The sequence below is a fragment of the Carlito syrichta genome, unplaced genomic scaffold, assembly GCF_000164805.1.
Source record: "Carlito syrichta isolate Samal-C Ts95f unplaced genomic scaffold, Tarsius_syrichta-2.0.1 Scaffold314116, whole genome shotgun sequence".
Taxonomy (NCBI): domain Eukaryota; kingdom Metazoa; phylum Chordata; class Mammalia; order Primates; family Tarsiidae; genus Carlito; species Carlito syrichta.
This window is the reverse complement of record NW_007258212.1, coordinates 265,357-289,486: the sequence shown is the minus strand read 5'-3', so window position 1 is coordinate 289,486 and position 24,130 is coordinate 265,357. Positions and strand designations below refer to the sequence as shown.

At 37.1% G+C, this 24,130-nt stretch overlaps 1 pseudogene; it reads left to right on the top strand.

Moving 5' to 3' along the window:
* The first annotated feature begins 2,619 nt into the window (after positions 1 to 2,619).
* On the top strand, positions 2,620 to 22,372 carry LOC103273665 (annotated as a pseudogene).
* Positions 22,373 to 24,130: the final 1,758 nt, after the last annotated feature.

The following is a 24,130-nucleotide window of genomic DNA, read 5'->3' as shown; positions in this document are numbered from 1 at the left end:
TCTTCATCTGTAAAATAGGAGTAACCATTTTGCTCCCACAGAGAATTTTTTTAGCATGAATCTAGAAGTATCTTTCACAGAGTAGATAATAATGGTTAGTTTTCTTATGTCTTTTCCACCTTATCTGTTGAAAAATATATTTATACATAATTATCATTTTTACATTTCAGTTAACTTTGTTTATCTGTTTGTCACTTCCTGATATATCTGACAATACATTTTAATAATTAGATTGTGTTACTTACCTAATCAAAATTAATAACATGTCATTTTAAAAAAAAAATTTTTTTTTTAGTTGGAGTCTCACTCTGTTGCCCAGGCTGGAGTGCAGTGGCACACTCATGGCCACCCCAGTGTCGACCTGCTGGGCTCCAGTGATCCTTCTGCCTCAGCCTTCCGGAACTACAGGCGTGCACTACCACGCCTGGCTAATTTTTGATTTATTGTTGAGACAAGGTTTCACCAAGTTGTACAGGTTGGTCTCGAACCTGTGGGTTCAGGCAACCCACTCGCCTCGGCCTCGCAAAGTGCTGGGATTACATGCTAAGCCAACGAGTTCGGCCTAAAAATGTATTTTATTAGTGCTTTTGTACTAAGTTAGAGTGATCTTTGCAATTACTATGAATTATCAAGGAAGCTGTGATAGTGAGAATAATACCAGTCTTGAAGACAAATATCTGACTTTGAGACTCAGAGATGTCACTTATGCCATTGGGCAAATTATTTTATTTTATTTTTTTTTGAGTTGGAGTCTCCCTCTGTCGCCCAGACTGGAGTGCCGTGGCCGCTCCCGGCCACCGCAGCCTCGATCCGCTGGGCTCCGGCGATTCTTCCGCCTCAGCCTTCCAAGTAGCCGGAACTACAGGCGCGCGCCACCACACCCGGCTAATTTTTTTTTGATTTATTGTAGAGATGAGGTCTCACCAAGTTGCCCAGGCAGGTCTCGAACCCGCGGGCTCAGGCAATTCACTCACTTCAGCCTCCCAAGGCACGGGATTACCGGCTGAGCCACCGAGCCCCGCTTGGGCAAATTATTTGATATCAGTTCCTTATGGTACAATGAAGACAAGTTACCTATTTCACTGATTAAAGTAAGTGAGCTAATATGTGTACAAATGCTATATGCTAGAGAATAATGAATTACCACTATTACAACGGATTAAAAAAGAAATAGAAGAAACTATTCTTTGCTTAGCATGTTTATTCGCTCTTGGTTGCCCTCATTCCTCATGAATGCACTTGATCAATCTGGCATGAGTTTGCACAAATTCATTTTCTCTTCAAATGGATATATTTATTCTCATTTAATAGAAAGCAATTAATTCATTCATTCTAACCAATGAAGAAATTGAAACTCTAAAGATATTAATGAACATTTGCTTCAGGCGATACAGTGATTGTGATGTTTTTGAATTTTTGCTTCATGTTCTATGATACGTGGAGAAATGAGAAAATGTAAATAATATCGTAAAAGTTTTACATAAAACTAAACCGAATTCATTTTAAAAACTTTTTTAAACTTAACAAACTCTTAAATTTTAAATGTTTGATGTTGGAACATCTTTTAAAAAGTGAACTGCTGGTGCAAGTCATTTTTAAATGTTTCTACTTAAAAATATTGCCATTTAAATTTTTAAAAATTTAACTGCAACATCTCAACTTACTGTTAATACCAGAAGAATGCCTCATCAAACACATGTCTTCAACACTTGGATTTTGCTAGAGAATGTGTATATCTTGGGAAGAATTTGTTTACAGATGTCTCTGTCCATTTTTATTTTAGTTTTTTTTTTTTAAATTTTGCTGCTAGTTTAGAGTTTCTCAGGTATTTAATGAGATAAAGACACACTGCAATGATTTTGAAGTGGCATGTATGAGTCTCAGTTTGCAATTACCCTTATTGCAGAATAAAGGGAATTTTTAAACTTGGGGGGAAAAAGCAAAGGGAATGCAAACACTAAAGAGGAAACTGTCAACGACAGGTACCATTTCTAATTCATTTGAACGACTTCTTGTTCATCTCGCTTCTTTTTGGAACCTAATCTTCTGGTATTTCTTCACTTTTATTACACAGAGAGTAGTCTCATGTGTGAGAGACTTTCCTACAGGAAACTGTATTGTTCTTTTTAATTGCCTGTGTCATAAGGCAATTATGCTCTGTCTTAGTTTATTACCTTTCTCCTGGAGAGTACTGATAATCTCCCTATGCCTAGTCTCTTTTTCAAAGTCATCTTTCCTGGTATAACCAATTCACTGGGTGAAATATCCCTCAGTTAAAACCACCTTCTTCTTCTAAACTCAGTAGCTCCCTATTTCTTCTGCCTACTGGATAAAGTGACAAAACAAGGTGTCCCATGAAAGAGAAATCCTTCATTAACTGCTTATAAGTATAATTTTTAAGATGTAAACATTTTTTTATTCTAATGATGGCATAAAACTTCTATCTTCCACTTTACAATGATTTTTGCATAATTTTAGTAAGGTAAACTGATTGCCTGTCACGTTGAATAAGACTTTGGGAAGAAACAGTGGCACCCACTCTATTTGAGTACGTAACATTGCTTTCACTTATGCATTTCATTTATGCATTTCAGTGTATTTTCTAGCTTTAAGTCGTTCATGAATGGATTGAAAGTAGATGACATTGAACGATTTAACAATTCCCACAGAAGGTAACGTGCCTTCTTATATAGCAACCAGCACTGAGGAATGGCAAGTTGAACCTTGTTAGAAACATCAGCTGATGGCTGAGGTGGAGGCCAGCCTTGTGACTACTCAAGGAACATGGTAATCTGAGTGTTGTGGAATAAGGGACCCTTTTCTCCATTTTTCTGTGAAGTAAATTATTTAGAATGTATATATTAGTCATTTTTAAATATCATGTAAATATATATATATTTTTTATGTCAGGGTCTCAATCTGCCTCCGAGGTTGGAGTGCAGTGGCACGATCATAGTTCACTGCATCCTCAACTTCCTGGGCTCAGGTGATCCTCCTACCTGGGCCTCCCAAAGTGCTGGAATTACAGGTATCAGCCCCCATGCCTGACCAAAAATATTTTTTTAATAATTATTTTTTAAATTTTAGAGTTGTAGGGTACAAGAGAGGTTCTACTACATAAATAAGTTACATGCAGGTGAAGTGAAGTGTGGGCTTATAGCTTCCTCTCCTTCTCTGATAATGGAATTGCATTGAATCCATAGATGAAGTTGGGAAAAACTGACATTTTGATAGTATTGAATCATCCTATCTGTGAGCAAGAAATATTTCTTCATTTACTTAGTTTTTCTCTGATTTCTTTCTTCAGAGTTCCTTATACAGATCTTGTACATATAGATTTGTACATATATGCTTCATTTTTAGGGGTGCTATCACTTATTAGTTCCAGGAGTTTGTCAATTCTATCAGATTTTCTTTTTTTGTTTTATTAATCAATATTTTTTATTATGGTTTTCTGGGGTACAGTTAAGGGTTAGGTGTACAATTACGTTTCATTCAGGCACCCTGTTGATAAGAGGGGTTTTCCCATCCCCAGACAGTTATTTGCTACTGTTAATCCCATCCCCCTCCCCCCCCATAGTTTCCCAGTACTGTCAGTCATTTTCTTATAGTATTACATTGGATGTTCAAGGTCCATTATATGAGTGAGAACATGTGATACTTGGATCTTTGTTTCTGTGAGAGGTCACTCAGTATTATAGACTCTAGTTCCATCCAGGTTGCTGCGAAATTCATGATTTTGTTCTTTTTTATGGCTGCATAGTATTCCATTGTGTATATGTACCACATTTTTTAATCCAGTCTTCTTTTGATGGGCAGCATGTCTGTTTCCAGGTTCTTGCTATTGTGAACAACGCTGCAATAAACATATGTGGTCGATCTTAGAATATGTTCCATGTGGTGATGAGTAGAATGTTTGGTCTGTGGTCTTTGGATGGAGTCTTCTGTAGGTATCAATTAAGTCCATTTGGTCCAAAGTCATATTGAGGTTCCGGATCTCCTTGCTGATTTTTTGTCCTGATGATCTGTCTAGGGTTGTGAGTGGTGTATTAAAGTCCCCAGTTATGATAGTGTTAGAGTCGATATCTTTCTTTAGTTTTCCAAGAAGTTGCTTTATGAAAGTTGGCGCACCTATGTTGGGTGCATATATGTTTAGGATAGATATTTCTTGTTGATGGATTGAGCCTTTTATCATTATGTAGTGGCCTTCTGTATCTTTTTTGATTTTTAGTACCTCGAAGGGTATTTTGTCTGAAATTAAGATCACTACTCCTCCTTTCTTTTGTATTCCGTTCGCCTGAAAGTTTTTTTCCTATCCTCTTACTTTGAGTCTGTGGGTGTCCTTTCTAGTGAGGTGAGTCTCTTGAAGGCAATAGATTGTTGCCTGATGATATTTTATCCATTTTGGCATTCTATGTCTTTTCAGCGGTGCATTTAGTCCATTCACATTTAGGCTAATAACTGAAATGCAAGAGTTGATCCCTGTCATAAGGTTCTTACAGAGTTGTTCCTGTTTGTTTGTTGTCTCTCTTTGGGTTTTGGAATTGGTTCATGTGTGTTTTTAATCTTTTGCCTGTACTGTTGTGAAGAATGCTGTTCTTTTTTCTTTTTCTTGTGTTCAGTACTTTCTTAAGTGCTTCTTGTAGAGGTGGTCTGGTGGCAGCGTAGGTTCTTAGGGATTGGATGTCTGGAAAAGATTTCAATTCTCCCTCATTAATGAAGCTTACTTTGGCTGGGTAGGTTATTCTTGGTTGAAATTGTTTCTCTTTTAGAACTTTGAAGATAGGGCTCCAGGCTCTCCTGGCCTGAAGAGTTTCTGTGGATAAATCTGCTGCTATTCTAATTGGTGTTCCCTGGTAGGTAGTCTGGCCTTTTTCTCTTGCTGCCTTTAGGATTTTTCCTTTTATAGTTACTTTGTTTAGGCAAATTATTATGTGTCTGGGAGTTGGTCTTCTCATTTGTTGTCTTGCAGGGGTTCTCTGAATCTCTTGTGTTTGAATTTTTTCATCCTTAATGAGATGAGGGAAGTTTTCTTGAATGATTTCATGAAATGTTTGTTCCAGTGTGGCTTCTGTTTCTCTTTCTACCTCAGGAAGCCCAATTATTCTTAGGTTTGGTCTCTTGAAGTGATCATTCATCTCTTGCAGGTTTTGTTCTGTCTTTTTGAGCTTCTTTTCTATGCTTTTGACAGTTTGGGTTAGTTCTGTGTTTTGGTCTTCGAGCTCTGAGATTCTTTCTTCGGCTTGGCTGATTCTGCTTTCCATGCTTATTAGTCTGTTGTTCATTTCCATCACAGTATTCTTTAGTGCTGTCATTTCTGACATCAGCTCCTTCCTATTTTCCTCTTGTCTCTCCTCTATTTTTAAAATTCTCTCCATTAATGTCTTGATGTCTGGGTTTGTTGCATGTAACCAGTCATTCTGGGGGCTCTTCATTGTTTGTGTTCCAGAATCTGTTTTCTCAGTGTCTGATTTCCCAGGGTCTGTGTGAGACCTATATTCTTCTTTTGGTTTTTCTTCATTTGTGCAGTTTTTCCCCCTCCCTACTTTTTCCTTCCCTCCACATCTCCATCTTCTTTAATTCTGTTATTCAGGGGTAAAGGGATTGGTTTTACTTCTGTTTGTTCAATCTCCTATTCTTTATGTATGTCCTCTTACTTTGTTCAATTCTGCAGTTGCACTGTAGGTTGGAGGTGGTCCTTTTTGCAGTTTTGAGATTTACGTAAGGGGAGAGCTATGATTCAAAATCTGTCTGCAGTTCTTGGTATTCTCTGACAGGTGTGTGGATGATGTAGAACCCACTTCCCACTGCCCTGGAATTTGTCCATGCAGTGGGGCTGTAGGTTTACTCCCTGAAATAAAATGTGGTTAGCAGAGGGGAGAGAATGGAACAGATAGTGGGTTGAAGAGGGCAGTGGAGTGATAGAGGAGTAAGGGGGGAAACAAACGAGTGTGCCAACAAATAGAGAGAGAGGCCTATACTGATACAGATAAAAACAATAGACCACAGCTACAGACGAACCAACTCTCATACAAAAAATAAAAAATAAAAATAAAACATATAGTGATGCTAACATACTAGCTAACCAACCACCTTGTTAGTGTGCTGTTCCTCTATACAAAGATATGGTTTACAGAGAGAAGAAAAGAGAAGAAAAGGAAAAGGGAAAGAGAAAAAAAGGGAACAATACAGTAGGAATAGAATTAAGTCATTAAACTAATAGAATCAATGAAGCACACTCTGAGACATTTCGTTTAAATCCAATGTCCTTTCAGGTCTGATTTCTAGTTTTCTTTTCAAGCTGGTAAATTAGTTTGCAGTTAGGGTCAGTTGCCCCTGATCTGCTGTGAAGGACAGTTCAGATTACCCTCCGTTCAGCACTCTGGTCTATGTCTTTTTCAAGCTTATTTCTCCCGTTTTGGTGTTGTTACCTTGAATCGCCAGCAGGTGGTGCTATCTCAGCTGCTCGCCCCAGAGGGGGTGGGGCCGGACAGGAACAAGATGGCTGCCTGCCTCAGGGCAGGCAACAGGAGCCTTATGGTGGGCAGGACAGTCTCGGTTGCAGGAGAGGTGGCAGCGATCCCAGCAGATCTTCCCTGAAGGGGTTTAATGTCGATCGCCTCAGGCCCAGGTGGTGTGATGTGCTACGGCTGTCACAGAGGCTGCGGCAGCGGCAGCAGTGGCGGGGGGCGCTGCGGCGGTACCGTTTGCGCCGTAGTGACTGTCCAGTCCGTTGCGATGTCCCAGCGGTGGCAACTGCTGAGCTCCGTATGAAGAGCAGGCTGCGATGTTGGGGTCCACAGTCCCCCGGGGCGAGAGTCAGAGACCCACTGCAGATCTCCTTTGCAGAGGGCTTCAGAGATCGGTTTGCCCCCTCGCCATCTTGCCGCTTCCCCTCTCTATCAGATTTTCTAAATAAGCAGGTATGTCATCTGTGAACAAAAATGAAGTTTCATTTCATCATTACCAATCTTGATCCCTTTTACTTATTTTTTCTTGTGTATTTCTTTAGTTAGAAATTCCAGCGGAAAAGCAGTGATGAGAGAGATCATCTTTACCTTGTGACTGATCTTAGTAAGAAAGCTTTGATTTCTCACCATTAATCATAATGTTAGCTGTAGGTTTTCTGTACATATTCTTTATTCAATTGAAAAATTTCTTTACTGAGAGTTTTAAAAATTCATAAATGAGTGTTGGATTTTGTCAAATGTTTTTTGTCTACGGATTTGATCATGTGATTCTTTTTCTATTGAAGTGATGGATTTTATTAATTGACTTTTCAATGTTAAACCAGAATTTCATGCCAGGATAAATCCCACTTGGCCATGGAGTATCATTCTTTTTATACATTCTTGGATTTGATTTGCTAATATTTTATTGATAATTTTTAATGTATGTTTATGGGAATTACTGGTCTGTGGATTTCTTTTTTTTCTTTGTAATGCCTGTGTCTGGTTTGGTATAATTTTGTGTAATTTTCATCAAGTAAGTTGATTGTGTATCATGTTGAACAAGACTTTGGGGATTGTAATGCCTTCGTCTGATTTTGGTATTAGGATGCTGCCAAACTTGTAGAATGAATTTGGAAGTATTCCCTCTGCTTCTATCTTCTGAAAGAGATGAGAAAGAATTGGTATAATGTCTTTTTAAAATATTTGACAGAATTGACCAGTGAATCCATCTGAGCCTCATGCTGTTTTAGAAAATTATTAATTATTGACTCAATTTATTTAATAGATATTGGCCTATTCAAATTGCTTATTTCTTCTTTTGTGAGTTTTGGCAGATTGTATCTTTTAAGGAATTGTTCTATTTCATTTATGTTATCACATTTGTGAGCAAAGTGTTTATAGCATTCCCTTTTAATCATTTTACTGTAAATGTGATCTATAGTGATGTTCCTTCTTTCATATCAGATATTAGTAACTTGTATCATCTCCCTTTTTTCTTTATTAGTCGGCTCAGTAACTTATCAATTTTATTGATCCTTTCAAAGTTCCAGTTTTTGGTTTTGTTGATTTTCTCTATTGAGTTTCCATTTTCAATGTCATTGATTTTTGCTCTAATTTTTGTTATTTTTTTTCTTCTCTACTTTGGATTTAATTTGCTTTTTTTTCTAGTTTCTTAAAGTTATAGTTTGAATGATTGATTTTTAAATCTTCTTTTCTAATGTATGCATTCAATGCTATTTTCTTCTAAGCACTAATCTTGCTGTATCCCACAGATTTTGATAATTCATGTCTTCATTTCATTTAGTTCAAAACATTTAAAAATTTCTTTAGACTTCTTTCACCATGCATTATTTAGAAGTGTGTAGTATAACCTCCAAACAGTTTTGGTTTTTCCAGCTACCTTTTTTGTCATTGATTTCCAGTTTAATTCTATTGTGGTCTGAAGGCAGACATGATATGATCTCTATTTTTTTAAACTTGTTAAGATCTGTTTTAAGGCTCAGAATGTGGTCTATCTTGGTACAAGTTCCACCTGAGTTTAAAAGAAATAGGTATTCTGCTGTCGCTGGAAAAGGTAGTCTGTAGATGTCAGTTATACCCAGTTAGTTGATGCTGCTGTTTAGTTAGTTCAGCTATGTCCTTACTGAATTTCTGTCTGCTGGATCTATTTCAGATAGAGTGGTGTGAGTCTTCTGGACTATTCAGGTTTTTTGTTTCTTGGTAGTTTAATCTCGGTAAGTTGAATGTATCCAGGAATTTATCCATTTCCTACAGGCTTTAGAATTTATTAGTGTTTAGTTGTTCATAATAATTTCTAATAATCTTCTCTATTTCTGTAGTCGTACCCTAACCCTAACCCTAATTCCTAACTGTAACCATACCCTACCATAACCTTTCATTTCTGATTTAATTTATTTGGGTCTTCTCTATATTTTTCTTAGTTCATCCAGCTAATCCTTGCCAATTTTTGTTAATCTTTAAGAAGGAATAACCTTTTGTATTTCTTTTTAGGCTCAATTTTATTTAGTTATGTTCTGATATATTTCTGTTCATCTTTTCCACTGTACTCCAGCCTGGGCGATAAGAGTGAGACTCTAGTTAAAAAAAAAAATACATCAATTGTATGTACTCAGAGCAGAAGACACTGTTTCTTCATAAAGTCTGGTTAAACATGATGGACGATCATAATCAAAATTACACCAAAATACTGAAAAAACAAAATGAGAAGTTATGCTGTCATTAGGAAGAGAAATATATTAACATCTTGAAAATTATGCTTATACGCTGTTTATTAATGATATCCCATGAGACACCTCTTGTTGTCAACTCTTTTGTATAAGGTAACCCTGCCTCTACCTCTTTCTAATTCCCCAACCCACCCCAGCGTCAACCCGAGGGGCTCCAGCAATCCTTCCACCTCAGCCTTCTAAGTAGCTGGAACTACAGATGCATGCCATCACACTCGGCTTTATTAGTCTCTAAATATTTTCTAGCTTCAAGTATTTCACTGATGGGTGGAAAACAGATGACACTGAACAATTCATCGCCTCCCACAGAAGGTAATATGCTTCTTTATCTATGGGCCAGCAGTGAAGGGATGGAGAATTGAACTTTCTTAGAAACATTAGCTGATTGTCTGGCTGAAGGCCAGCCTTGTGTCTACTTGCAGATCATGATGATCTGAGTGTTGTGGTATAAGAGACCCTCAATGACCCAACCTCTAATTGTTCTCCAAACAAACCATGTTCTTGCTTGCCTCTGAACATTTGCCAACTTGGAGTGGTGAAAGGAACATGGATTTAACTAGCTCTCAGGTCTGTGTTAAGGTCCTCCCTCATTCTTCATCTAATTATTTCATCATTATTTGACCATGATATTCAAGGGCTTGAGTACCACAAAAGAGACAGGTGACACCAAAGCAGGAGAGAAGAGATATTAAATGCAGGATTTAGCAAAAACAAACTTCATCCACATAAAAACTTTGTCTCACTGTAGCCGATTCTGCTTATGCTATAGCAATGACATCACTGACACCTTGTAATAGGTGAGTAGTGACACACACTGGGTCACCTGCTCACCTCTCAGTAAACTGTATCACTCATGGACATTTTCTGTCAGTTTATGGGAAGCATAAGATTCTATGTTGGAACATGCTTTCAGGTTGTGGGGCTTAATTTTTCCTTAAAAAGATGAACAAAAAAGGTCAACCTCTATATACAAGGACTCCCTTTTCTCTACATCCTTGCCAAAACTTGTCATCTTTTTTGTCTTGTTGATAACAGTTATTCTAATAGGTATGAGTTGCTATCTCATTGTAGTTTTCATTTGCATTTCCCTGATGATTAGTGGGGCTGAGCAGTTTTTCATATACTTGTTGGCCATTTGTATATCTTTTTTTAAGAAATGTCAATTCAGGTCCATTGCCCATTTTTAATAGAGTTATTTGTTTTCCCGTTATTGAGTAGATTGAGTTCCTTTTATATTTTGGATATCAACCCCTTATCAGATGTATGGTTTGCAAATATTTTCTCTCATTCTGTATTTGAATTTTTCCCAGTTACCCTGCTGATTTTTCCTTAGTTGTATAGAGGTTTTTTAGTTTGATGGGGCTGAGTACTTCTTTTTTCTTTCTTTTTGCTTCCCATCCCTGCAGTGCCACCCCAAGATATCACACACCCACTCTCTCAGCTCCTTCAGGTTATTTTTCTTTCTTTTTTAATTTAAATTTTTAATTTTAAAGATGTGAGTTATGATTCAGGGTTAGGTACAAATGTTCATTATGCAGGTACCCTTACTGATGAGGGGTACCCCCCCACCCCCTGGCAGATTCCCACTACTGCAAATCCTTTTCTTATAGTAGTACGATAATTGTTCAAGGTCCACTTATGTATGAGAATATGTGATATTCAGTTCTTTGTTTCTGTGATAGATCACTCAGTATTATAGACTCTAAGTCCATGCAACTTTCTGTGAAGTTCATAATTGTGTCCTTCTATATGGCTGCATAATATTCATCATGAATATGTAGCACTTTTTTTTATCCAGTCCTCTTTTGATGAACAGCACTGTTGATTCCATGTTTTTACTATTGTGAACAATGCTGCAATAAACATGCATGTGCAGGCATCTTTTTCATGGAGTGATTTGAGTTTCACTGGCTATATTCCCAGCAGGGAGATTGCGGGGCTGAATAGAAGGTCGATTTTTAGATCTTTTAGGATTTTCCAAACTGTTTTCCACAGAAGTTGGACTAGTTTACACTTCCACCAACAGTGTAGAGGTGTTCCTTTTACCCCATATCTTTTACAGCATCTGTTGATTTTTGAGTTATTGATGATGGCCATCCTGATTGGAGTTAGGTGATATCTCAGTGTGGTTTTAATTTCCACTTCTTTGATGACCAGTGAGGCTAAATATTTTTTCATGTGTCTGTTTACTGCTTGTATGTCTTCTTTTGAGAAGTTTCTATTCATATCTTTTGCTCACTTTGAAATGGGGCTTTTTTTTTTTTCAGCATATTTGAGTTCCTTATAGATCCTAGTTGTAAGGCCTTTGTCAGATATACAGTTGGCAAATATTTCTTTCCAGTCCATGGGCTGTCTTTCTGTGCTCTTGATGATTTATTTGGCTTTATAGAAGATTGTCAGTTGATAAGGTACTACTTGTCTATCTTATCTCTTATGGCATGGGCACTTGGGGGTTTGATCAGGAATTGGTTGCCAGTTCCAATGTTGATTCTTCCAATCCATGAGCATGGAAAATGTATCCATTTGTTTGTGTCATCTTGATTTTTTTGAGCAGTGTTTTGTAGTTTTCATTGTAAATATCTTTCACTTCTCTGATTAGGAAGATGCCAAGGTATTTCATTCTTTTTTGTGGCTATTGTGAATGGGATTGTGCTTTTTATTTGTGTTTCTGTTTGTTTATTGTTGGTGTATAAGAATGTGACTGACTTTTGCACATTTATTTTATACCCTGAGACTTTGCCAAAGTTTTTTGACAGTGCAAGGAGGTTTTTGACAGATTCTCTTGGTTTTTTGAGGTATAGAATCATGTCATCTGCAAAGAGGGATAACTTAACTTTCTCTTCTCCTACTTGGATATCCCTGATTTCCTTCTGTTGTCTGATTGCTCTAGTTAGGACTTCCAATACTATGTTGAACAGGAAGGGTGAGAATGTCTTGCTCTGGTTTTCAGGGGAAATGTTTCCAATTTCTACCTGTTTAGCAGTATGTTGGCTGTGGGTTTCTCATAGATGGCTCTTACTATCTTGAGATATGTTCCATCTATGCATAGATGTTCGAGGGTTTTTATCAAGAAGGGGTGCTGGATTTTATAGAAGGCTTTTACTGTGTCTAATGATATAATCATTTGGATTTTTTTTTTTGTTTTTTTACATCTGTTGATGTATTTAATTATGTTTATGGTCTTGCGAATGTTGAACCAGCCCTGCATCCTGACGATGAAGCCTAATGGTCATGGTGGATGATTTTTGAGATGTGTTGTTGGATCCAGTTTGCTAGAACCTTGTTGAGAATTTTAGCTTCTATGTTCATCAAAGATATTGGTCTGTAGTTCTCGTTCTTTGTTGGATCTTTACCTGGTTTGGATATCAATGTGATATTAGTTTCATAAAATGATTGGGGGAGTGTTTTATCTTTCTCGATTGCTTAGAATACTTTCAATGGGATTGGTATCACCTCTTCCTTGTATGTTTTGTAGAATTCTGCTGGAAAGCCTCTGGTCCAGGGTTTTTTTTGGTAGGTAGTTTTCTTTTGACATAGTCGATTTCCTGGGTTGTGACTGGTCTATTTAAGGTCTTGATTTCTTCTTGTTTCAACTAAGGGAGGTTGTGTGATTTCAGAAAGTCCTCCATTTCATTTAGGTTTTTGAGTTTGTTTCCATACAGGTGTATATAGTAATCTCTGATAATCTTTTGTATTTCTTCAGGGTCAGTTGTGATTTGATCTTTTGTATTTCTCATTGTGTTTATTTGGGTTTTTTCTCCCTTTTTCTTGGTCTTACTAGCCAAGGGTCCATCAATCTTGTTTGTCCTTTCAAAAAACCAGCTTTTGGTTTCATTGATTTTTTTTTTTAAATTATATTTTTATCTACTATGTCCGAAATTTGGACTTTTATTTTGGTGATCTGAATTCTTCTGCTGAAGTTAGAGTTTTGGTGGTCTTGCTTTTCCAGCTTCCTTAGGTGATTTGTTAGGTTGTTAACTTGTGTCTTTCCATTTTCTTCACGTGTGTTCATAGAGAAATGAATTCCCCTCTTAAGACTGTTTTCATAGCATCCCAGAGATTTTGATAAGATGTTTCTTCATTTTCATTTGTTTCCAGGTATCTTTCAATCTCTGTTTTGATTTCCATGTTGACTCAAGAGTTGTTTAGTGTCATGCTGTTTAGTGTTCATGTCTTTGTGGGTTTTGGGGGAACTTTGTTGGTGTTGATATTTATTTTTATTCCACTGTGATCTGAGAAGGTGCATGGCAGAATTTCAATCTTATGAAATTTGTTTATCCTTTATTTATGGCCGAGGATGTGTTCGATCTTAGAGTATGTTCCATGTGGTGATGAGTAGAATGTATATTCTGTGGTTGTTGGGTGGAGTGTTCTTTAGGTATCAATTAAGTCCATTTGGTCAAGCATCACATTGAGTTCCAGATCTCCTTGTTGACTTTTTGTGTGATGATCTGACTAGAGTTGTTAGTGGGGTATTTAAGTCCCCAGTTATGACTGTGTTAGAGTCAATATCTTTTTTTAGTTTACCTAGAAACTGCTTTATGAAAGTTGGTGCTCCTTTTTGGGGTGCATATATGTTTAGGATGAATATTTCTTATTGATATATTGAATCTTTTATCATTATATAGTGACTTTCCATATCTTTTTAATATTTTGATAGCTTAAAGTGTATTTTATCTGATATTAAGATCATAGCTCCTGCTTTCTTTTGTGTTCTGTTTGCCTGAAATTTGTTTCTCATCCTCTTATTTTTTAGTCTTTGAGTGTCCTTTCTGGTGAGATGAATCTCTTGGAGACAGTAAATTGTTGTCTCATGATATTTTATTCATTTTGCCATTCTGTTTTTTCAGTGGTGTATTTAGTCCATTCACGTTCAGGCTAATTATTGAGATGTGAGAGTTTATCCCTGTCATGGGGTTCTTATAGAGTTTGTTGTTGTTGTTGCTGTTTGTTTATTTGTTTGTTGTCTTTCCTTTGATTTTTAGGTTGATTATTGTGTGTTTTCAATCTTTTTCTTGCATTCTTGGGAAGGCCATTGATGTTATTTTTTTCCTTTCTTCTGTGTTTAATACTTTCTTAAGTTTTTCTTGTAGAGTTGGTCAGGAGGCAGCATAAACTCTTAGGGACTGAATGTCTGGGAAGGATTTTAATTCTCTATCACTGATGAAACTTAGCTTAACTGGGTAGGTAAGTCTTGGTTGAAATTGCTTATCTTTGAGAAGTTTGAAGATTGAACTCCAAGCTCTCCTAGCCTGAGTGTTTCTGTAGACAGGTCTGCTGCTATTCTAATTGGTCTTCCCCAGTAAGTAGTCTGACCTTTTTCTCTTGCTGTCTTTAGAATTTTTTATTTTATACCTACTTCGTGTAGGCAAATAACTATGTGGCTAAGAATTGGTCTTCTCTTTGTTTTCTTGCAGGGATTATCTCTGAAGTCTGTATTCTCAGTGGCTGATCTCCCAGGGGTCTGTGTGACACTCATATTCTTCTTTGGTTTTTCTTTATTTGTGTAGGTTTTCCTCCTCCCCTTTTTTTTACCTCTTTAATTCCTGTTCAATGATAGGGGGGATAGCTTTTTTCTGTTTGCTCAATCTCCTATTCTTCTTTATGTAGATCCTCTGGTTTTGTTCAATTCTGAAGATGGATTGTGGGTGGGGGGCCTGTGTTTTTTGCAATTTTGAGATGTAATTAAGGAGGGAGGTGTGATTCAGCAGCTATCTGCCCATCCCAGTGTCTGTTGACAGGTGCGTGGGTCCCCTGGACCCCACTTCCCACTACCTTACAATCTATCCATGCAGTGGGGTGTCTGTTTGCCCCCTGAAAGCAAAAGGAGATTTAAAAAGGGAAAAGAATGGAAAAAGGAAAGGGAGGTGGAGAGAGCGAAGAAGAGGGAAAACAGATAGGCATACCAATTAATGAATAAACAGAGAGACAAACAAAGACAGAAAAAACAAAAAAGACAAAAATATATACAAACAAACAAACAACCCCCCCATTGGTGTACTTGCCCTCAAAGACACCCATACATAAACAGAAAATCTAAAAAAAAAACATTAAAATAACAGAAGCAAAGCAAGTACAAAAGTGCAAACAAAAACAGAGAAGAAAAAAAAGCTAAAACTAAAACAGAATGCAAACAAGAATAAAAAACAGACAAAACCACTGTCTGTGGCTGTTTCTGTGCCTCCAGGTTCCTTTCAGGCCTCTGCCTTAGGGATCGTCTCTGGTCTCCAGCCCTTCCCCTCCACTCTCAATGCAGGCTGATAGGGTTGCTCTCAACATTGGTCAGATGCCCCACAGATCACTGTGGGAGGAGAATGGATCAGATTCAGACTCATCCTACTTGCTGCTGCTGCTGTCAAATCTCTCACTCAGATCTGATGTGTCTGTGCCTGTTCCATTGTGAAGGAAGGGTGTCTGTCTCTCTGAGCCTGACGAGAAGATAGCCTTTGGGCCCCAAGATGAAGGCTGGGTGGAACTGGGTGAATCATAACTGAGAAGATGGGCCTGTTGGTGTCCATCTTTGTATAGGTATACAAATGTTCATTATGCAGATACCCTTGTTCCAGATTTTCACCACCTGCCTTCTCTTGCTTGTGCCTGGTCTGCTACTGCAGGTGATGGTATGGGCCAGGTTCCTGGTGGTGAGAGGCAGCTGTTCTTGGTGTCTCCTCTCAAGAGAGCCCTGAGAACAGCAGACAATCCACATACCCAGGTCTCCAATCTCAGGGTGGTTGTGGGTTGCAGTCACCTTTGGAGGAGAGTCCTGGGTGCATGAACCCTAGTCTCCCATCAGGCAGACTTTCACTCACCCACTGGCACACACCCACGCTTGTGGAGAGTCTTTGTGGACACTTGCTTTTGTGGAGACTCTCACAGTTCAACCTGTTCTGTCACCATCTTGCCCAGAAGTCTAATTAATCTTTTTTTTTTTTTTTTGGTGGAAAATGTCCAAAGGAAAACAAATTTTTTTTCTCATTATGTACCACATTACTGTAGAAATAAATATTTCTAAGGATCTTTCATCACTATACATTATTTTTCATTTCATGGGATAGCTTAACTGGTGAATAATAGGTTTTTTTTTGAGATCTGTGGATTTCACTGACTTTGTGATTCTATAAATAAAAATAAACTGAATAAAAAGTCTAATTAGCTCAACCTGTATGCCATATTAGTTACTTTTAAAGAGAGAACCATACCCTTTCCACATTTATATTTGTCTGAAATAACAACCTTAGAGACAGACATTTAGTCTTGATGCTACAGATTTTTTTTGTGCTCACAAAAACTTGGGCAACAACCACATCACTAATTCCATTTTCTTTCCTGAAGCATGTGAATTGTGTGATAAACACAATAACTCTGCCACTTGAAGATTAGAATTAGACCATTGCCTTTCTTGTTTATTTTACAATTTTGTTTTCTTCTGTTTGTTTCTAGATATTAAAACTCTTGAATTAATTTCAAAATAGCTAATAATATATATTATTTTTCTAATATAATAATATATGGGAGAAAATTTGTTAATCATTGGGTTGGTTTCAATATATGATTTATACTTTGTGAATGTGAATTTTGAATGAAATCTAATATTTCACACTTCATCAGCAAGGGTACGTGCATAATGAACATTTGTATACCTAACCTTGAATTGTACCCCACATCTTTAAAATAAAAAAAAATAATATTTCTGTAATAAGATCACTACCTAAATTATGTTCTAGTATAACTTCATGTAATGTGCTGTGGATTAACTTAACACTTGAAGTTCTTTATCAAGCTTTTTTAAAAGTCATTTTTCTGTTCTGTGTGAGTCCAGTTAACTCTTCATATCTTCTACTGGCCAATGAAAAGGTTGTGCTCAGTTGCCCTCCTATCCTACTGACAACATGGGTAATAATGTGGGAAATAAACTTTAGAGACAAGCCTTCCTGTAAAAAATCCTTCAGAAGTGAAACAAATGAGTCCTTGGACACCAACTGTACTGATGAGAGAATAACCTGGGCCTCCAGACCTGATCAGAATCCCGACCTTCAGATTGATCCAATGGCCATCACTCATGATGGGTATTACAAGTGTGAGATGGCAACAATGCATGGGAATTTCCAACATGGATATCACCTCCAAGTGTTAGGTAAGGGGCATCATATATTGTGGTATTTCACTTCACTCGATATTTTTTTTCTTTTTCTTTTTCAGGTCAATATCTCACTCTGTCATTCAGGCTGGAGTGTAGTGGCATGGTAACGACTCATCGCAGCCTTGCTCTCCTGGGCTCAGGCGATTCTTCCGCCTCAGTTTTCTGAGTAGCTGCGACTATGGTGCACACCACCACACATACCCAGCTTATTTTTCTGTTTTTTTTGTAGAAGCATTGTATTGCTACGTTGCCTAGGTTGGTCTCGAATTGCTGAACTCAACAGATTCTCCTTCCTTGGCCTCTCAAGGAAGTGCTGGGATTACACGTGTGAGCCACTGCACCCGGCCAACATGGTTTTTTCAGAAACAAATGTCTCTCTAAATCCATAACCCTTATGTGAAGACTAAAGTTTTTTTTCTTTTTTCAGTTTCCCCCGAAGCGACCCTGTTTCTAAGTGAGAACAGAAGTGTGGTGTGCAAGGCAGTTGCTGGGAAGCCAGCTGCACAGATCTCCTGGACCCCAGAGGGAGACTGTGTCACTCAGCAAGAAGGTTGGGGCAATGGCACAGTGACTGTTGAGAGTACATGCCACTGGGAAGGCCACAGTGTGTCTACTGTGACCTGCTCTGTCTCCCATTTGACTGGCAACAAGAATCTGTCCATAGAGCTGAATCCTGGTCAGTAATTCTTGTTTTGTATTTGATCTTTCCATTCTTTCTGATAGGTTATGTTAAGAGAGAACTGAGTGTGCAGAGAAATTGTGTTAAAGGATAGTCTCTCCTATTTTCATTTCATCTTCTCCCTCCCCATAATAAAGAGAGATGTTTAGAATAATAATGCAGGCATTTGTTTATTCTACTTTTAGTGTTCACTTCTATAGTAGTAGTTAATTGGCATAAGGAGTATTTTTTAAATGAATACTTACAGTTAATTGAAAGATAAAGTATACTTTGAAACTAACACTTAGGTTTTATTAGAGGATAAAGTCATTCATTATTTGCCTTTATGAATTTTTGGTCTGATAGAATTTTCTTCTCCAAGCTCTTCCTGGTAGAATCGCTAAAATATCTTATAACATCTCTAATTCAGTGCATCACTATTTAGTTTCTTTATTCTCTGCTCTCATCTTACTGCTGTTTCTTATTATGTTTAAAATATTTAATATTATTTAATCAACATACACATCAATCTATAAAACCTTATGACAAAAATCACTCAAACCTTTGCTTTTCTAACCCTCATCCTCATTTTACTCGCCAGAAGTAAGTACTTTTGAATTTTTAAGTGTTTCTTCTACTAATTACTGTATTGTTTCTAAGCAACATGCATATACTGATAATCATATTCTTTAGATTTTTTTTTGAAATTGAAGATTTGTTTTGATTCTTGAAGGTCATTTCTCTGAGGCTGTTCAGGCTCTGCAAAATATTACCCTTCAGTCTCTTGTCTTGGAGAGATAAGCCCTGAATACCAGTGTTCTGGAAGGGAGAGAGGAGAACTTGTGTATGTGTGTGAATGTGCCTGTGAGCGTCCCTCCATTGAGAACTCATATTTTCCTTTAAATCCTCTTTTCTGTCCAGCATTTCATTCTCACTCTCCATGGTGTCCGGGCCCTTGACTCTCATGTCTCTCCAGTGAATCTTCTCAAAACCAATCTCTCTTTTCTCTGCTTGTTGGGTTGGTAAGTGTGCTGCACAGGGTGAAGCAGGACTTGGAAACCTCCCTGTTCTCAACAGAGACTTTCAAAGGAGTGCTCAACTTTTAGTCCCAAACCTCACTCTCACCACCTCACATACACCTGTTTTTCTATTTGATGCTTCCTGCATCAGAGTATTTCTGTATTTTTGTGGGTGCTAATGTTTCTACTTCTTCCACTCTGTAAATCATTAGCCATTTCTATTCATTTCTCACTTAAATATAGGTTGAAATGTTTTATCTGTTCTTGTCTTCATCCCTGTTTTCTTTGTTTTTGCAGGCTCTCACTTTAAAGGTTTCCTTACTAATGTTTTAGTAAGTTTTAAATGGAGAAGATAAAACCCCATGAGTTGAAACCACCATTTTTCAATATCCATTATTTAAGTGATACGTGCTTTTGTTTTGTTTTGAAAGAGATTAACAGTATCTCCTGAGAAGAGTTATTGTGCCTTGGTTATGTATAAAACCCCATCCCTCAATATTACAATATTATGGCATGTTTATAGAATCTCAGGATTGAAGGGACTTCCTGATCCAAACTTCCATGTGGTGCAGGGTTCTCCTCTGTGTCTTCCTTGCATGGTGGATCTTCGGCCTCTGCTAGTACAGGTTCAGTGAGAGAGTGCTCATTCGTTTGAAAGAGTTTCACAATGGTATGATTTTAAACAATAACTTGTTCTTATATTTTTCAAATAAAATACTGGGAATTCCAACACTTAAAACATCAACTGTGGAAGGAAGGTGGAAGGACTGGATGCCAGCCTTCTTAGCCTCCACTTCACTTCCTTCTGCTGCCTCTAAGCCACATTCATGCAGTGCCAGGAGCACAGTTTTAAATGATTGCCTCTGAGAACTGGCAGTTTCTTTACTGACTTGCATGCTTGTCAGACAGAACTTTATACTGCTGCCAGCAGCTAATAATAAAGTTGTTGACATACATACGTTTTAGTTTCAATGTCCTGGTAGGAAGGGGGGATTAGGATTCCATTTCCAACTACCTTCCTTACAATTACCCACTTATTTATGCGTGCTGGAGGTGAGAAACACTCTGTTCCTTATGTAACAGAGATTACAGTTTCACATCTCTCCCATAATTACTCACCACTCGTGAATCCATGAAGCAACAAAATTCTGATATCAGCTGATGTCTTGCTGGGAACTCTGGAGTCTGAATTGATAAAGCAATTTTTTTTCAGCATCTCTTCAACTACTAATGGGTCAGCAGTGTTTAAAATTGTAGAAATGAATTTCATGTACTGTGAGACATCCTTAACCATATATATACTTTTAAAAGATTTTTTTCTTTTAGAGCAATTTTAGTGCTCAGAGCTAAAACGAGTGGAAAGGGGTTATCACATACCCCTGCTCCCACTCACACACAACCTCTCCCCACCACCACTGTGGACATCCTGTACCACAGTGTTACATTTATTAGAATTGATTAACATGCATTGAGATATTACCACCATAGTTTAAATTAGAGTTCACTTTTGTATTGTACATTCTATGGATTTGGACAAATGCCTACGACATGCATCAACAATTATTGTCTCACACAGAATAGTCACACTGCCTTAATAGTCCTCTGTGCTGCACCTAGTCTTCCCTTCCTCCCCCCAAAGTCCTGGCAACCAATGTTGTCACCCTAGTTTTGCCTTGTGTGGAATGTCATATATTTGGAAACTTACAATCTGTTGCCTTTCAGATTGGCTCCTTTCACTTAGCAATGTGCCTTTGAAGTTCCTCTGTGTGTTTTCACAACTTGATAGCTCCTTTCTTTTTAGTGTTAGTTAATGTTCCATTGTTTGAATGCACCACGTTTGAATCATATGCTTTTATGTCTATAGTTACAGGTACCAAAATATCAGCAAAATTGTATATTTTTGTCATCCGTCCTATTGGTATTTTGATCATCATGGGATCCATTTGGATTTTGAAAATCAGTGGCTACAGGTATTGACTGATGAATGCTTTTTCTACTTTAGTTTTGTTAGACTAGAAAAGAGTCAGAAATTTGGAACTGACTGATTAATTACATGAGGCTGTTAGCATCAAATCTCCCATAATCATGAAGTACTCAGTAACATCCTGTAGTTGTTAGAGTTGGTCTACTTTGGATGCTTAGAGGAATTTTGTTAGGCTGCTTTGGTAAGCAAACATGGTGAATTAGGCCATTTAGAGCAGGATCTTGGGTCAGATTGTGCATGCTAAAGTTTTTATTTGGGAAAATAATTAAAAATTTTATATGTACAAAAGAGGAGGTGTCACATGTATTCAAGTGCATTAAGATCCTATTGCATAATTTCACTTTTCCTAATCCAGACTTTTGTTATTTGAGAATATTAACCACAAGCAGTGCTCTTCACTCATTTGTGATAGTTTTTTTCTGATTATTATTATATATATATATATGCTTCTATAAAAATGAACCACAATTGTCAAAAGTATGATGCTTTAAAAATTTTTAAATCTAAATGATGATGTCATCTTCATTTACTCCAGCTTATTTTATTTTCATAGAAAATGTAAATTGCAAGAAGCAGAAGCTACTCCAGTCATTGAGTAGGTATGATAAAAGTTAAGATAAAAAAGAATATTTGCAAACTTTTAAGCCATGTAGTCTGAAAATCCAGCAACATAATTGGTAATTTGTATCAATACTAATGTTTCAGTTACAAATTAAAACAATCCTGATTTTACATTGCTAATATATGTAATTATTTTGTTAATTATTTATGCACTATTACTATATTACAAATAGTAGTTATATACTACCCAGATGCACATTTTCATGTTACGAACTGCATTCTAATACACATGATGTTTGCCTCCTTTTTACTGGAATCTTTGAAGAAACTGAGTTGATGTTTCCTCCCACAGGACTTCCCTTTTTCAGTACCATCATCATTTCCTTCTTACTCAAATTCAAAACATACCCTGCTCCTTAATCTCCTATAACCAGTAGTTTTAAAAATCTTCAACTTTCTCCTTTGAAATTTTTCCCAATCACTTCATTCTTACTTTTACACAACCATCATCTCACACAGAGACTTAAGTCATCCACAAATATTTTCTGATAAAAAATTAGAACAAAGCTGTGTTCTTATGTTTATATAAGCCCAGAGACTAGCACAAGAATTCTTGTTAGATACTAAAGCTGTGGGCACAGATAGTTTCTGTAATGATTTCTTGAACTGATTTTGACTTTGAGTTCCTTCTTAGGATGAAATGCAGCCTCATGCCAGCTACACCGAAAAGAAAAATCCATTGTATGATACTACAAATTAAGTGAACACATCTCAGGCGTTATAAAGTGAAGTAGATTGCACAGGTTTCTAAACTTTATAAGTTATTGGAATCTAGGACCAGGAAAAATGAATCAAGATCCTTACAATTACTGTTTTGATTTTCTTACAGTTATAGAATGAAAATTTATTTCGAAATTAATTTTTCAAAGGTTCTTAGAAGACAAAGACAATCTAATAGATTTTGATTCATAACCTTGTGTAGTTAGAATTTTAGATTTTTAGCTGCTACTAGCTAGTTATCTGAAGAACTGATGTTATCATTACAAAGAAAGTACATAAAGATCAAATATCCAAAATGTGCAGGGCAGTAATTAATGAATACCAAGATTCCTCAAGAAATAAATCTGCAGAAGAAGCAATCAACAGTTTATATATCCTTCTAGAAAAATTTTTCTACTATTTAAAATGCACAATTTAATAAGCCGTGACATCTGTAGACACCTATGACATGATCACCACAAACAAGAACATGAACATATCCATTGTCCCCACAAGTTTCTGCGTGTCTTTTTGTAAAGGCACCTCCTTTTTCCCTAGGAAATCACTGATCTGTTTTCTATCATTATGCATTCATTCACGTTGTTTTGAATTTTACATAAACAGAATCATATAGTTTATACTCTTTTTGTCTGTCTGTTTTCACTCACCATAATTCCTTCAAGTTGGTGTGTATATCAGTAGTTCATTCATTTTTATTGCTCAGTAGCATATTCTGTTGTATAGCTACACCAAGATTTATTTATCCATTCACCTGTTGATGAACATTTTGGGTTTTATCCAGTTTGGGGATATTACAAATACAGCAGTTATGAACATTTACATATAAGCCATTGCATAGACATATGCTTTCATTTCCCTTGGATAAACACATGTAAGTGAACTGGCTAGATCTTATGGTAGGTATGTGCTTAGCATCGAAGAAACAACCAAACTCTTTTCCAAAGTGGCTCTATGCTGATGTGCCATTTCTTTGCTCATGCTGCATGTTTATCATGGCTTGAAGAGAAGCCCTGCTCATAAATGTTACTCAGGGACCCAGTTAACAGAGCAAATGTTAGTTGCCCTGCCAGAAATTTTACCTTTTCTAGAATGTCATATAGTTAGAATCATACAGTGTGTAACCTGTTAGATTGTCTTCTTTCAGTTAGTAATAGGCATTTTTCTCAATGCCTTGTCATGGCTTGATAGCCTGTTTATTTTTTATTTTCAAGATGCGGGGTACATTCAGGGTTAGATATAAAAATGGTCATTGCACTGGTAAAGTTGGGGACTCACTTTGGTCCTCACTTCGCCTGCTTTGAGATCAGGTACCCTAATTGATGAAGTGTGTCCCCCTTACCCTGACAGTTTGCCAATACTGCCAATCCCTTTCTTAGAATATTATGATAATTGTTCAGGATCCACTTATGAGTGAGAACATGTGGTACCCAGTTCTTTGTTTCTGTGATAGATAACCGAGTATTATAGATTCTAGGTCCATCCAAGTTGCCACGAAGTTTATAATTTTGTCCTTCTTTGTGGCTGTGTAATAGTCCATCATGTATATGTACCACATTTTTAAAATCCAGTCTACTTTTGATGGGCAGCACGATTGGCCCATGTCTTTGCTATAGTGAATAATGCTGCAATAAACACACAAGCACAGGTATTGTTTTCATAGAGTGATTTGAGTTCCTCTGGGTATATTCCCAGAAGGGAGATTGCTGGGTCATATGGGAGGTCGATTTTTAAGGAATAGCCAAATTGTTTTCCACAGAGGTTGTACTAGTTTACACTCCCACCAACAGTG